Below are 16,311 nucleotides of genomic sequence, written 5' to 3'. Positions count from 1 at the left end.
GGATTTTCTGGTAGTTTATGATGAGTCCATTAACATTGAGGATGGGAACTTTAAGGGCAGACTTACTTTCATTTCACTTTAGAATACGTAGGCAAGTAGTTTTGTGTGTGTGTGTGTGTGTGTGTGAATGAGAGTACAGTGCAGTGGTTTTGTAAATGGACAGGGAGAATAAGGTCTCAGGTTTTAAAGGATATTCTTTGCCCTTGGTAGTATATTCCACAAAAGTAGGAGAGTAACAAAGAGGCCCCGGACCAAGATAATCTTTTTGTGAATGCCTCCAGGCAGAGCAAGATTTTGTGTATAAAAATAGTAATGAAAATGATTTTTCTGGGGCGCCTGGGCGGCTCAGTAGGTTAAGCGTCTGCCTCCGGCTCAGGTCATGATCTCTGGGTCCTGGGATCGAGTCCTGCGGCAGGTCCCTGCTCAGCGGGGAGTCTGCTCCCCCCCCCGCCCCCTGCTGCTCCCCCATCTCAGGCGCGGCCTCTCTCTCAAATGGATACATAAAATCTAAGAGACAAAGACTGTTCTCCCCGGTGGCTGTGGAACACACAAGTGTCCTCCCTTTCTCCTCTGTCCGCCCTCCTCTTTGGGTAAGTGGGAAGAAGTGACGCGGAAGCTGCGAAGGACACGGATTTATCGTCGTTGTTGTTGTGTTTGTTTAAGATGTGTTTTCCGACAGGTGTAAGGCCTCTGATGTGAGCGCGTTAGGATGCCGGTTGTACCTTGCAGGGAGTACGTTTTCTTCTGTTGGTCCCTGGTCTGTGATTTCTGGGCCTCAAACATGTAACAGTGACAGAGACTGAATGAAGCTACGTGTAATTACACCTTTTCTACCAAAATACCGAAACAAAACCCCGGGAAACTCAATCCCAGACAATTGAAAATTGGCTAGAATCTCAATCCAGTAAATTTTTTTCGGTTTTCTCTACTGGTGGCGTTTTCCTATGAGTTTTAATTTTAATGGAAGTCAGTTTTTCAGATAGCTGGAGCTTATTCCTTCAAACACCAGAGTGCAATGACTTTGCCCCACTTCCCAGCCTGTTGGAAGCGGAGGCCGGAGGCTGCTGGGCGTGACCGTGAGCATCCATGATCTTCCCTGTGGTGACAGGAGCTTGGGCTGCTCCCAGCTTCCTGGCTCCTGTCACAGTGTTGGGCTTGTCGGGAGGCCCTGTCCCGCTGCCGCCTCCTTTCCCTGCCTCGCAGGTTGGCTGTCCTCTCCGCTGTGTGCTGGAAACTGGCTAATGGAGGTGACATTGGAGGTGACACTGGAGTGAGTAAACCAGGTGGGATTGATGTCAGGAGTGGAGATGGCGCTGACCCCTCAGGGCTGGGGAACATCGGTTTCTGGTGCTCAAAGGATTTCTTCTGGATACAGGAGGGTCAAGGCCCTAGACCAGGGAGCGCTTCCTATTCTCAGTATTGCCTAAAATGTTGTGAGCCCTTTGGAGATTTATAATCTGCTGATTGCTTTTCCAAACTGGACACAAACCCACCTTGGCTTGGGCGTTAGTATAACTTTCAAAATTCTCTCAAGGCCCATCTCTGGACTGGCCACGTGCTGATAACTGTTGAAGATGGGCTCTTCATGTTATGTTGTCATACAGCGGGACGAGGTGTGATGCTGTGTGATGTTGTACCAGTCTGTTGCCTCTCCCTTTGTGTGTATTTGAAATTTTCCCCCGTAAAGCCTGTGGGAGGACACAGAACTGCGTCTAGCTCTGGTTGGTACTTAAACGCCAGAGCCTAGAGTTATTCAGGGAAACACCACCACTGTCCCAAATGTTTACAGTGACCTGGTGATGTGAGCAGGGACCACAGGTAGTCGTCACTTATCCACTTAATTGGTAGTGTGCCTGACTGTGGTCTGGGCGCTGGGAGCGTAACAAGGAACGAGACAAAGCCACTATTGCCATGATCGTACAGCCGACCGACGCAGGGAAAGAGGACGCGTAGATGAGCAGGCAGGTAGACCATGGGATGGTTTCCAGTGGCCGGCGGTGCTTCGGGGGCAGGGGGGTGGCGCACACAGTGCTCTGGACAGTGAGAGGGCCGGATGCCCAGAGGTGGTGCTGGCCGTAGCCTCACTCACATGGGGGATGAGGAAGGCGCCCTGAGAGGCGCGGCAGCCACGGGGGGGCGAGGCCAGGAGAGGGGGCTTCTTGTGCAGCGCCCTGGGACATGTGTGCTTGCTTCTCTGAGGGATGCCTCTGCCCTGTAGGAAAGCAGCCCAGAGGACGGCGGTCCAGCCAGTTCATCGGACACGTGTGCCCCCTGAGGCCCACTGCTGGGCCAGATAACCAGATAGCCAGAGCTATCAGGTAACCCAGTAAAGAAGCCAGTAAACACATGCATATTAAGAGGACTTTCAAGTCAGTGGTTAGCCAGAATAAAACAGTCGCTTTTCTGCAGTAGTAAAATAAAAGTAGCCAGTTATTCCTCTAAAACTAGGCCATGTGCTCAGCGTGGCTGTCAGAAATGGCCCTGAGAGCATCTCCAGTCTCTCTGCTAGAGAGTTCTGAGGTGATTTTTCTGCATGTGTTTGTCACTTCCCGTAAACCTTTATGCTCTCCTGCATTTCAAGCACGATGCAGACTGGGCAGGAAAGCAGAGACCCAGCCTCTGCCTGGGGGCACTCGGAGTGGGCAGGAGATGGTGTCTCTGACCAGACCCAACGCCCAGCACGTGGTAGGCATAGGAGGTGGTGTGGCCAGGAGGCACAGGTACAGTCCCCCTGTAGCGTCCCTTGAAGTGGACAGGTGCCCTGAGGAGGACTGGTCATGAGTATCCGGCGAGTTTGAGACGGGGAGCTCAGGCACAGCCTCTCTGGGGGGTGACATTTGTGTCACGTGTGAGCAAGAACATTCCTGGCACACAGAGCAGCTTATGTGACGACTCTGAGGCAGGAGGGAGTTTCAGGAGTCCTCAGTGGACAGAAAGAGGAAAGGGGAAGCCACACAAAGGGAACAAAGGCCGTGTCCTGCAGACGTTTGATATTTCTTCCAAGTACAATAGGAGTCATTGTAGGACATTAAACCAGAAGAATGGTAGGAAATGGTATGTGATGTGATGTGATGTGATGTGATGTTATTTGAAAGCATAAACTGGAGGGACAGAGGGAGAGGTAGAGAGATCCAGAACCAGGTCTTGATCCTGGCTTTGCCATTTCGTCAGTCTTGTGGGCAGTCGACTAATGTGGGAATGGGGCTAATCAGTTTGACCTCACCTTGTAGTGAGGACTGAGCAAATCCAGGAAGCTGTTGAGAACCGTGTGCAATGAAATAGTAGTTCCCTTCTCCCAGTAAAATACATGAGTAACGTATTCTGGAATCAGTCACTGGTGGCCTTGGGGACATCCTTACCAAGCCCAGTGGCAGCCCCATGAAGGGATGGGTGTAGTGTCCTGCTGTAGACAATTTTGTGTTTCTATCTGAGATTGATCTGGCCCATTCAGGGGGTGGATTAATAATGGTGGCTTTGTTAATAACTCGTCTGACTGAGATTATGTTTAGTCTGTGTAACAGATGAACAGATGCCGCCCCCCCCACCCCCGTCCCCTCCGCTGGCTTGATGTCTTTTGAAGGAGAGAACTAAGTTGCTAATGCAGTACTGTTGTTGCTCATTTACTCACAATTCCCAGCATTGTTAGGGGGAGAATCTGCTAAACTCAAAGCCTCTTGTTTGTGTCTTGGAATCTCAGACTAAAGACATTTTCTTCACCTGTCCATTTACTCGGACTTACCTGTTGTTTCATCCCTGTGCTGCCAAAGTGAGCACTTTCCTGTTGTTTTGAATCTCTCAGCCTCTTTCACAAATAATCAGATTTCCTTTGTAGTTTTGAGACCATTTGATTCTCAGAAATTCCACCATAATGATGTTCATGAGGTCCATGCTGTGACTTTGCCTACCGGATTAAAGACTTGTTGGTTTCCAACCATATAAAATAGTACATGCAAAGAAAACACTATTTAGTTGTATGGGGTAATAAAAATGATCCAGACGGGGCAGCTGTCCTCAGGGGCTTTGTAGCATGATTGCAGCCTTATTTTAGCAGTCTGAAACCGTGACTCAGTCTCACACTTTGCCTGTAGACACTTGTGCTGTGGGATGGTGACCAGCATTGTTTACAGGGAGGTAGACTTGCAATGTGGTTAGGTGTTTGTTTTGCCTTAGGTTAAAAAAAATTTTTTTTTTATAAAAATATTTCAAGAGCTATTTAAGGTTCGCAGCAAAATTGAGAGGAAGACAGAGATTTCCCATATACCCCTTGCCTCCCTCCGCCTCCATGCCCTCCCCCAGAGTGGTCCATTTGTTGCAGTGGATGAACCTCCATTGACACATTGTAACCACCTGAAGTATATAGTTGTTATTAGGTCAGGTTCACTCTTGGTGTTGTACACTGTGGGTTTGGACTAATGTACAGTGACATAAATCCATCATCCTGTCATTCATGATACTGTCACTGCCCTAGAAATCTGTGCTTTTATCGACCCCTCTCCCCCAACCCCAGCAACCCATGGCAACCACTGATCTTTCTGCTGTCACCATAGCTTTGCCTTTTCCAGAACGTCATCGAGTTGAAATCATTCTCTATGTAGACTTTTCAGACTGGATTCTTTCCCTTAGTAATATGCATTTACGCTTCTTCCATGTCTTTTTGTGGCTTGAGAGCTCATTTCTTTGTAGTGCCGAGTTTGAATATGATTTAAGATCAGTCCGTGGATCCTGCCTGAAATGCTGTGAGATACTCATGGGCTTTAGTTTACTGTCCATGGTGAAGGGTGCAAAAAAGCCCTCATGCTTCCTAATAGGATCACATTGCCATGAATGCTTGCCACAGACACATTATTGCCAGGGGCTCGGAAGCAGCTCCTGTGTCTGTATTGTAGATAGGGATGAGGGATGTCGTCCTGCTCCTCAAACGTCTTCCGTATATCAGAGATGGGAATTACTGGAATTGTAGTTTTCACGCCTTCGTGCTTGGACCCAGTGTGACTCTGAAATTAAGTGGTCCCGCACAGATGTCTGACAGTGTATGTGGGCTGCTGAGTCAGGGTGTCTTGGTCCCACAGCCCTCGAGGTGGCGGGTCCTTTAGGCTCTCGAAGTCCATCAGCATCTGTTGTCAGGGCAGCAGCTCATTCAGTGGTGGGGGAAAGAGAGGATTACAGGTGCAACACACGGCTGACAGTGCGAGATTCGTGAATCCTCTCTGTAACTCCACTGTTTCGAAGGGCTTCATGTACATTGATTCCTTTAGTCCCCACATCTAAGTCCCCATCAGTAGAAAGTGGTGGGAACAAAGAATGGGGCCGGGGCTTGTGGATCCCTGCTGTTCACGGCCACCCTGGGCTAGACTCATAACGTGCCACTGTCTGCCCCAGTAGGATAGTCAGCTACTATCCCTGCTCTGGTGAAGTTGTGGCATGTAGCGTGATGTAGGACCCCCTCATGTAGAAGCATCTTAATTGGGGTCAAGTCTGTTAGTAGCAGATAGACTGAGAATTTAGCCTAAGAAGGGCTTCACAGAGGTGCTTAATTCTTGATTTTAAGTCAAGAATTGGCACTTTGTGCTGCAATTTTTTCTGAAAGCCTCTCTGCATGATGCTTTTGAAGACACAGCAAGGAAATTGCCCAAGAGCCATGTTTTCTCTGCTTGATTTTGTTTTGGTTAAGCCAGTGTGAGTCCTTGCCAGGTTTTGCCCGGCTGGGAATTGCCACTATGGCGATGGGGGGGGGTGGTGGTGGCGGAGCGGGGCAGGAGCTCCGTGAAGAGTGCTCCACAGGGGTGACCCTGCCCAGGGGTTTCCCCGGGGACCTCAATCCACAGCTGTAGTCAGCCTTTATAGTCAGCTGTAGTCAGCATTTTGTTAGGGGAAACAATTCGGGTGTGACTTCAGGAGAAACAACTCGGGTGTGACTTTCCTTGACAATATTAGGAAAAAAGGCAGGGAATCTGTTATTGATGATAGCAATCACCTGTAATCATGGGTCACTTGTACAACTTTCCAGTGCTTTGTGCACCCTTCGTCATCTTGGAGATATGTATATAGACCATAGGAGTATCATTGTGTTGGATTAAAACGTCATGTTGGGTTAAAACTCTGTGGATGCACTTGTGTACTCACCTCAAACTTTGCATTTTATTGGAATCTTTTTTTTATATTAACCAGATGATTAGATAGAAATTATACATGCACATACATATGTGTGTGTATGTGTGTGTGTGTGTGTGTATGATTATATAGAAATTAACCAGTTGATTATATACAAATGAAACTTTCCTCTGAAACTTCTACTTGGCTTCTGGGTAGCAATTAAAAAAACAAACAAAAAAAACCCAAAAAAAACCAACTTGCAATAGACGGTTTCCTTTTTAATACCGGTCCCTCAGAGACGGATACTTTTGTAAGGAGTTGGGACTGGATCCTAGCATTTTACCTCTAAAGGAGGCAGAGCTTGGCCAGGACCTCGGAGGAGATCTGTAACTCCTCCAGGACTGGTAAGAGTTCACAGACCACCACCCACCCTCCGACTGCTCTGTGGGGAGCACGGGGCTGGGGGAGATTTCCAGACTGACCCAGGTAGTAACTGTGAGAAGGGCAACAACAGTGTTTTGCTCTCTCTTGTCAGTACTTCCGGCCACCGAAGGTGGCGGGTTTCCCCAGGCCAGCCAGTGGTCCTGTTCTCTGTGTACACCAGCGCGGCATCCTGCAGTCCGGTGCAGTTCTGACACCTGCCTACCTGGAGTCACTGTCAGATCCCACCGGTGTGGGGCTCAGCCCCACAAGCTTGTCCTCCTCCTCTGTCCCCACCTCAGATGCCAGTGTGAGTCCGGGGTTGTCACCTGCCATTCTGACTGAGCTATCACCCTGTCCTCGGGTGTGATAATTCACTACAGAAGGTCAAAGAACTCAGGAACAGTCTGTTTATGAGTTTGTCAGTGTATCATGTTTATCATTATTATCCTGATGTAGCTCAAACGGCCGATGGAGGAGATGCATGGGGCCGGATGCATGGGAAGGGGCACACAGTGTCCATGTCCCGCTCTGGGGAAGCCTCCCTCCCGGCATGTCCAGCTACAAGCTGGCCACGCTCTGAACCCCACCTGTTAGGATGCTGTGAAGGCTCATGATGACTGATGAGGGCAGGGTTGATTAAGCACGGGCCCTCGGTGATTGGTTCAACCTCTAGCTCTCTCCCTTCCTCTGAGGTGGGGGTTTTTAGATTTTAGGGTCAACTTGAATGCCTTTAGTTTTATTAAAAAAAAAAAAATTTAGCCAACAAAATTTTTATTAGAAGCATATTTACAGTTCCTTGTGATATAACAGAGGTGAACCTGGTCTCCGGTTGGTAATCCATTGGCTGGTTGACTGGGTCCTTTAACCGGACTGCATGGACAAAAATGATTTGCCAGCCATTTGATGGACACCAACGGGCTTTAGTCAGTTCCAGGTAGAGGGTCCTCACTGCATGTCTTCCTGCTAACTGAGTGGAAACGGTCTGGCCTGGATCGTTACAAGTCACGTCTTGCTAGGTGGCAGACAGATTATACACAGTTGTGCAGAAAGCAAGCAAGGATTTAAAAATTTAGCATTTTATTGTATTATATTTGCATACTCTTAGAACCCTAAGGCTTTTTTGGGAATCATCAGAATTTTAAAATAATACCACTAATTTTATAAGACCTGAATTGAATAAGGAAACCTCCCATGCTCATTGTAAGGTTTTGGTATTACTGTATCTCAGAAGTTTATCGCTTCTGCTGTAAAGTTGATACGTCTTTATTGCAGAAGATGCTCTGGACAGTGACTAACAGAAAGCAGCTTTTGTTCTGTTTTAAATCCCCTTGTGTCGCGGTTCTTTAGTGGACTTCAGGAGGGAACTGTGAACATGCGTCCTGGCCTGTAGGGCGCCTCTGGCGTCGGTAGGAGAGGGAAGCGACTCTGTTTGCCGCCTGGGTTCTGGTTCTCCTGCTGACCTCTGCCCTTTCGCTGCCAGTTTTCCTGTCCTTCAGCAGTGCTTCATGGCCTTCAGCCGGAGGCATTTACTTCACAGACTGCAAAAATAAATGGCAAGTTTGTAAATACAAGGTCACTTTTAAAATAAGGACTCTTACAAATGTGCCTCGTTATCCCTGTGGCCACTTTGCCAGCTGTCACGGGAGTTTCCTTCATCCGGAGGTCAAGGCCGCAGTTCTGGTGTGATCCGCTTGATGAGGTGGGCTCCCCTGTCGGCCCTCACCCACCTGCTCTTGAGTTTTTTCTGGAAAATTTAATATAGTTTCGTTCTTAGGAAAGTGTCCAACTTTATACTTACTTATCTAGTGATCTCCAAAGGGTTTTCTTTCTGTTTTTTCCCTTCATTATACATGTTTTTTTAAAAAAAAAAAAACAAAAAAAACAAAAAACTTTTTTTTTTCTTAAAGGATAAAATCCTGTCTTAGAAGTGATGTCGTAGGCACAGATCACTGTGGCATCAGTGGTAGGCACCCGCGGGGCCCCCAGCACTGCAGCAAGCAGAACGGCAGGGCCCCTTGCAGAGTCTGGGGTCCCCCGACCTGGCGCTGGTTGCGCTGGTCCGCACCGCCGCCGGCCCTCCGTGCCATTCTCCTCTCCCCAGCGAAGACATCTGGGACTCAGTACGCACCGTATTCAGTGTAATGCCTAAGGGTTCTTTTTTCTCGAAGACTCATGTCTGAACACTGAAAACATTTGAACATTTTGAACTTTCTAAAGAGAGTGTAATGACATCCATGTATCTGTCGGTTGTGCTCTAACAGTTACAACGTTCTGCTCTCCCTGCTTGTAGAGCGTTACTTTTAATGACATGAATTTTCTCTTTAATCAAAAAAAAAAAAAAAAAAGTGCTCTCATTCTTCAGCTCTCAGTAACTTTTTCCTAGATGAAACAGAGTTTGAGCTATGTTGGCATTTTGCGTGCGTCCTCCTGGACAGATGTTTGTTGTAAGAACAGCACTAGCATCTAACATTTATTGATTGATGACTGGCTGCTAATGGTGAGTGATGTTGGCCTTGGGGCCACATGTTATCCTTCAACAGCCCTGAAGGATTGCTTTTCTATCCCTATTTTATTGACACAGAAACTGAGGCTCAGAGGCATTGAATAAACATGCCCAACGTCAACACAGATGGTGGCAGAGCTAGAGTTGTCTGGCTCCCAGTCCTGATCCTTCACCACTGTCCTGTTTTACTTACAGAAATTGCAGGGGTTCTGGGCCGGCTCTGTCGGTGGAGCGTCTGACGCTTGATCTCAGGGTTGTAAGTTCAAGCCCTGTGTTGGTTGTAGAGATGACTCAAAAATAAATTCTTAAAAAAAAGAAAGAAATTCCATGTGGTCATGCCCTAAGGACATAATGCAAATACACCAAAAAAGGAGAAAATCAAACCGCAAGTCTTTCTGTTCCGGTGTAAAACGAATTGCTTTTCTTTTTGAGTTTTATGGCAAATGAAAGCAGGTGAAGTGGACTGATATTTTTTTTTAAAAGAAGCTGCTTTCTGGGAAGGAATAGTCAGATTATTGGGATTTTATTACACATGATTTGAAGTTAAAATTTTAAGCTCACAATGTATTAATTTAAGATAATTAAAGCCGTTTTAGTCTCCATCCTCCTCAGGTCAGTCTTACGGTCTGCGAGGGGAGTACTGTGTAGTCACCCCACGGCACCCAGCCGTCGTGGTGGGGAGGCCGGGCGTGTGGTGTGTGCCAGTCAGCGGGGCTTACGGAGGCCTCCTTCCAAACGTCTGCCGGCTCCCAGCAAGTGGGAGAGCAGCGGAGAACCAAAATCAGAACTTTTAGCAGTCGGTTCCACTGAGGGACGTCTCTCCAGAGGCTCAGCGGTGGGTGGAGCTCTTGCGGGGACAGTGTGGTCTCTGGATCCGTGGGGTCACGGAAAGCCCAGGGATGCCTGAGGGCGGCAGAGCTCGCAGGTATCGGAGTGGGGAAGCCGGCGGCAGAGACGGAGCCGAGGAGTAGGCTCTCAGCTCAGGGTTACCTTAAACTGTGATGCGAGACACAGGGCACTACTCGTCAGTCAGAGACCCCGAAAGTGGCGGATCCAGAGAGACCCCCTCCTTCCTTCTCCGAGAGGAGCGGCGTGGGAGTGCACAGCAGGAGTCTGCTGGCTTTGGAGACTCGAAGCAGGGCCGTGCGCCAGAGATAGAAACACTCAGTCACAGGCCAGGTGAGCACAGAGTGCTGCTGGAGACCAGGGAGACAGGAGGGACTGACGGCCTTTCTCTGAGGGTGCACTGAAGAGCCCCACCCCCACCCCTCCCCGAGCGCTCAGCTCCTCCACGGCCAGAGACTGGGAGACTGCCGTCTTCATTCTTGTCCTCCCGAGCTGTGTGGAAAGTGTTCAGGGAAGCAGATTACTTAGCCTCTGGCCCCTGGCAAGGGTAGTGCAGTTCCATCTTTGACAAAGACATTTGAGAATCACTGAAACCTCCTCCAGAAAATCAGCAAGAACATCCAGCTAAGACCAAGTTTACTGATTAATGAGAACTGCCAAAACTCCAGTGCTAGAGGAATACAGCACATAGAATTCATGTCTTTTTCCCCATGATTCATACAGGAATTCAGTAAAAGTGGCAGAATATAAAATCAGTGCACAGAAATCAGTTACATTTCTGTATACCAACAATAAGAAAGAGAAATTACAGAGTTAATCCCATTTACAATTGCACCCAAAACCATAATGTACCTAGGAATAAATCTAACCAAAGAAACAAAGAATCTATATTCAGGAAACTATAGAACAATTAAGAAAGAAATTGAAAAAGACAGAAAGAAATGGAAAAATGTTCCATGCTCATGGATTGGAAGAAAAATATTGTGAAAACATCTATGCTACCTACAGCAGTCTACACATTTAATGCAATCCCTATCAAAATACCATCAACTTTTTTAAAGAAATGGAACAAATAATCCTAAAATTTGTATGGAACCAGAAAAGACCCCAAATAGCCAGAGGAATGTTGAAAAAGAAAAGCAAAGCTGGTAGCCTCACAATTCCAGACTTCAAGCTCTATTACAAAACTGTCATCATCAAGACAATATGGTACTGGCACAAAATCAGACACATAGATCAATGGAACAGAATAGAGAGCCCAGAAATAGACCCTCAACTCTGTGGTCAACTAATCTTTGAGAAAGCAGGAAAGAATGTCCAATGGAAAAAAGTCAGTCTCTTCAACAAATGGTGTTGGGAAAATTGGACAGACACATGTAGAAGAATGAAATTGACCCATTTCCTTACACCACACACAAGAATAGACTCGAATGTATAAATGACCTAAATGTGAGACAGGAATCCATCAAAATCCTTGAGGAGAACACAGGCAGAAACCCCTTCAACCTCAGCCCTGCAACTTCTTCCTAGGCACATTGCCAAAGGCAAGGGAAACAAGGTCAAAAGTGAACTATTGGGACATCATCAAGGTCAAAAGCTTTTGGATAGCAAAGGAAACAGTAAACAAAACCAAAGAACGAATGGGAGCAGATATTTACAAATGACATATCAGATAAAGGGCTAGTATTCAAAATGTGTAAAGAACTTATCAAAGTCAACACCCAAAGAACAAATAATCCAATCAAGAAATGGGCAGAAGACTTGAACAGACATTTCTGCAAAGAAGACATCCAAATGGCCAACAGACAAATGAAAAAGTGTTGAACGTTAGTTGGCATCAGAAAAATACAAATAAAAACCACAGTGAGATACCACCTCACACCAGTCAGAATGGCTAAAATTAACAAGTCAGGGAATGACAAGATGTTGGCAAGGATGTAGAGAAAGGGGAACCCTCCTACACTGTTGGTGGGAATGCAAGCTGGTGCAGCCACTCTGGAAAACAGTATTGGAAGTTTCTCAGAAAGTTGAAAGAAGAGTTACTCTGTGACCCAGCAATTACACTACTAGGTATTTACCCCAAAGATATAAATATAATGATCAGAAGGGGCACCCCAATGTTTATAGCAGCAATGTCCATAATAGCCAAACTATGGAAAGAGCCTAGATGTCCATCAGCAGATGAGTGGATAAAGAAGATGAGGTATAAGGTGCCTGGGTGGCTCAGTGGGTTAAGCCTCTGCTTTCGGCTCAGGTCATGATCTCACGAATCCTGAGATCAAGTCCCACATCAGGCTCTCTGCTTAGCAGGGAGCCTGTTCCTCCTCTCTCTCTGTCTGCCTGCCTTTCTGCCTACTTGTGATCTCTCTCTGTCAAATAAATAAAATCTTAAAAAAAAAAAAAAAAAGAAAATGAGGTATATATACACAGTGGAATAGTATGCAGCCATCAAAAGTTGGAATCTTGCCATTTGAAACAGCATGGATGGAACTAGAGGATATTATGCTAAGCAAAATAAGTCAGTCAGAGAAAGACAATTACCATATGGTCTTACGGATATGTGGAGTTTAAGAAATAAGGTAGAGGATCATAAGGGAAGAGAGGAAAAAATGAAACAAGATGAAATCAGAGAGGGAGACAAACCAGAAAACTCTCTTAATCTCAGGAAACAAACTGAGGGCTGCTGGACAGGAGAGAGGGATAGGGTGGCTGGGTGATGGACATTGGGGAGGTCATGTGCTATGGTGAGTGCTGTGAACTGTGTGAGATTGATGAATCACAGACCTGTACCCCTGAAACCAGTAATATAGTATATGTTAATTAAAAAAATGTTCAAAAACAAAAAAATGAAGGGAGCAATCCTTTGTTAGCCGAGATGCCGAACTATCGTGAGAAGAGCAGATTAAAAAAAAATCTAATACACGTTGACTCGGGCTCAGAAACGCCCAGGCCCAGGCCCAGGCCTATTGTCTCAACATGTGAAGATACCATCTTAAAAAACGCCTTTTGCTAATAAACTTAAAAAAAAAAAAGGAGGAAGGAAAGAAATATATGTCCTTGGACTCATCTCCAGGAGACAGATGTCATTTAACTCTGTATCTTTCAGATAGAGGTTATGGCAGTTTTCGATGTCCAATCAGTAAAGTAGTTAACACATGGACGAGAAATCCCTCTTTCAGAAGACACTGATCTGTTGCGTCTCCTGAAGTATTGACTCATGTAAGACTCATGCACATTGGGGTGTTTGGGCATCTAACTTCTGAGTAGCTAACTGTAGTTGATGGGGTGCAAATAGTGAACAGAAGACGCCTTGTCCTGTAAATCTTCCAATGGGAGGTTTGACGAAAGCACTACAGCTACATAGGGTTATGGTGGTAATACGTTATTTATACTGCTTTATTTCAGTTGTTTGTTAATCTTTCCTTGTCTAGACTACCTATTAAAGGACAAACTCTTCATTTCAAGACCTGGCCCAGTATAGGTCTGCCTTATCTTTTCAGTCCTGTTTCCATGTGTGTGTCTCCTCTAGTCCTATCAAATTCACTTTCTGAATTTAGTTGAGGGTTTGACCCTTGTTAACCTCCGATTGAACTTCCCTATATGAAATGCTGGTCTACAGAAATATCTATTTTTAAATAAGTCATTGAAAACAGGCGAGATTTTCTTGCCACCAAATTTTGGGATTGTGCTGGTAATCAAAGAAAATCTTCACATCTGGATTATATTTGACTCAATAACGTAAAAAATTAGTTCTGAGTTCTTCTACGTAGCACGTGACGTGACCTGTGCTTTTGGGGAGTTGAAATTTTAAGGCTACGCGAGATTCAAAGATAGAATTTCTGAAGGCTACAGGACTTGATGTGCACGAAGGAGTGCTAAGCTGTTTTGTTGACCACAGAGATCCTGAGGTATCCTGTCAGCGGTGGTAAAGGCCAGGGTGGTCTTCAACAATGCTTGTGGAATTGAAATAATTGAATTGAGCTTTGAGCCGTGTCTCAAAGTGGGGAAATTTGGTCAAACTGGGGAGACAGAAATGGCATCAAGGCATGCAAAAGACAGGGGTAGTGTGGTGAATATACCTGGTTTGAGTAACCTTGAAGAGATCCGTTAACTTGCTTATCCTGAGAGAAAGGCAGCTTTGGTGTTTGGCCAAGTGGAGCTACTATCCAGGTACATCAGCACCTCTTTTTTAAAATTTCTTTCATCTTTTTCTTTTCCGAAAGTGGGAGAAGTTAAAATTTATTTTCACATATAATAAATGTTATGGAAATTTTTTTCAAATGATACACTTACTGAAAATAGTACATTTCATGTAAAAATCACTTCTTCATGGACCATACAAAATTATGAAATGACTCAAATAATTCCCACCAGGGTTTCTAACATTATATATTACTGTGAAACAGTTCCTGAGTAGGAAGAGGTTGGAGACATTCTAGTCCAACCCCCTCATTCTATTTTATTTCATTCTTTACATTTTGCATGTGGTCCTCAGGTGACGTGGCACGCAGAGACCACAAACAGAACGGCTAAGATTTATTGAGGGAATATTGAGTTCCAGCCCCACAGTGCATCCCTTCTTTCTCTCCAAATCCTGCGATCTAGAAACACAACCTTGTTGGCTTCTGAAACATCATCAGATTGTGCTCAGTTTATTTCTTTGGAATACACACACACCGAAAATCTCATGATAACTTACAGAGGATCGCGTGATTAGAAACAAGGACTTTTTTGAAGATGAATGAGAAGGTGGGCAGTGAAGAGCTCTGGTTGCTACCCAGGCCGGTCCCTGAGTGTCCACGGAACCACTTTCTGATGAGTCAGCATCAAGCCTCGGCCTGTGGGTCTGTGAGGTCGATGTGAAGGGATGTTCTTTGTACTTGATGGAATGTTTGGCCAAGGACGTTGCCTCTTTCTGAGCCATGCCATCATCTGTAACAGGCTGGACCTTACTGAGAGTTTAGGAAACTCTTTGTTACGCCTTTACGGATACAATCACCAAAGGCCTTAATTTTTAAAAATATGAATTTTGATGTTTCTGATAGATGGTTTATATTATTCATCCTTTTTCATATATATGCATGAAAACTTTTATCTTTACATTGTAATAGCGTATTCATTTTTTTCAAGGGGTAGCATACTATATTTAGTTATAGTATAAGTATTACTCATATTGGAAAATTTTTTCTTCACAACTACCAGCAAATGTCATGTAGCCTCTGGGGATTGGGGTAGTAAATCATGGTTCTGAATTAGGATGACTTAGTTGCTTGTCTCTTAATTCACATCTCAGGAAATCTTTACCAGTTAATGAAGTATAGTCTTGGTTCACGAAGAGACTTGCTTTTCCTTATTTAGTAAGGATCTTTGTTCTAAACTAAATGGTTATAGTAAATGTGGATAGAAGCAGGTCCATTTAGTGACTTCCCTTTTCCTCATGCTCCCCAGTCTCCATTTTGTTTTTTTAAAAGAGAGAGAGAGAAGAGGGGAGGAAGGAGCAGAGGGAGAGGGAAAGAAATAATCTTAAGCAGATTCTACTCCCAGCACAGAGCCCGACACGGGGCTCGATCTCATGACCCTCAGATAACGAGCGGAGCTGGAAACAGGAGTCCGGTGCTTAACGGACTGAGCCATCCAGGCTCCATTTATTCTTAAATAGTGCTGAGAAACACAGAAAAACGAGGCAGAAGCATATTGCCATTCCCATATGTGCTGTCTTTCTAAGTGAAAGGGATATAAAAAATATTTATAATGCTGAAATAAGATTGGTTTCCTAAGAAGAATAAGGGAAACCACATTGGAACGTCAGTGAAGGTTGGATAGCTTTATTGTTAGCTCAGGAGGTAAATATACTATCGGTTACAAACCAGCATGTCTTTGCTGCTGCTGCTGCTGATTATTACACAGACGTGGCCTAAAGGAAGCTCAGGAAAACTCTGGAGAGATCCCTGGGAGTCCTGTTAGCTCATTCTGTCCCCAGTACGTTACTCGGCTCATCATAGTCTTAATGTGGAATGTCTATTTTATTTTATTTTTTAACAATATTTATTTATTTATTTGACACACAGATCACAAGTAGGCAGAGAGGCAGGCACAGAGAGAGGAGGGGAGGCAGGCTCCCCATGGAGCAGAGAGCCTGATGCGGGGCTCGATCCCAGAGCCTGCCTGGTTAAAGGCAGAGGCTTTAACCCACTGAGCCACCCAGGCACCCCTCGAATGGTTATTTTATTAACTTGGTCCATGCTGTTTCGTATGATTACTTTATTATAACTCCAGTGACTTGTCTGTCTTTTGTTAAATAGAGCAGTGATTTAAATGGCTCTTAAAAAATAAAGCAAGTAAAATAAGAGAAGATTTAGTCAAAAGTACTGTGCATGATGTTTTCATTATAGCTATACCTGCTCGGAACAGATGCCGTCCAGAGCACTGTTGCACTTAAGGCACAT

General features: G+C 45.3%; 1 protein-coding gene and 1 long non-coding RNA gene across 5 annotated transcripts in view; one reads left to right on the top strand and one right to left on the bottom strand.

Moving 5' to 3' along the window:
• Window positions 1–16,311, top strand: part of KIF13A (kinesin family member 13A) — a 204,700-nt gene that overhangs the window by 65,849 nt on the left and 122,540 nt on the right. The gene's annotated exons all lie outside the window — the stretch shown is intronic.
• On the bottom strand, window positions 7,616–14,659 carry LOC116589199. The gene is made up of 3 exons (XR_004285237.1): window positions 14,565–14,659; window positions 9,213–9,323; window positions 7,616–8,260 (listed from the first exon to the last, which is right to left on the bottom strand). It is a non-coding gene; the product is annotated as an uncharacterized LOC116589199 (long non-coding RNA).

This window comes from Mustela erminea, chromosome 4, assembly GCF_009829155.1.
Source record: "Mustela erminea isolate mMusErm1 chromosome 4, mMusErm1.Pri, whole genome shotgun sequence".
Lineage (NCBI taxonomy): Eukaryota > Metazoa > Chordata > Mammalia > Carnivora > Mustelidae > Mustela > Mustela erminea.
This window is presented reverse-complemented; position numbering and strand designations above follow the sequence as displayed.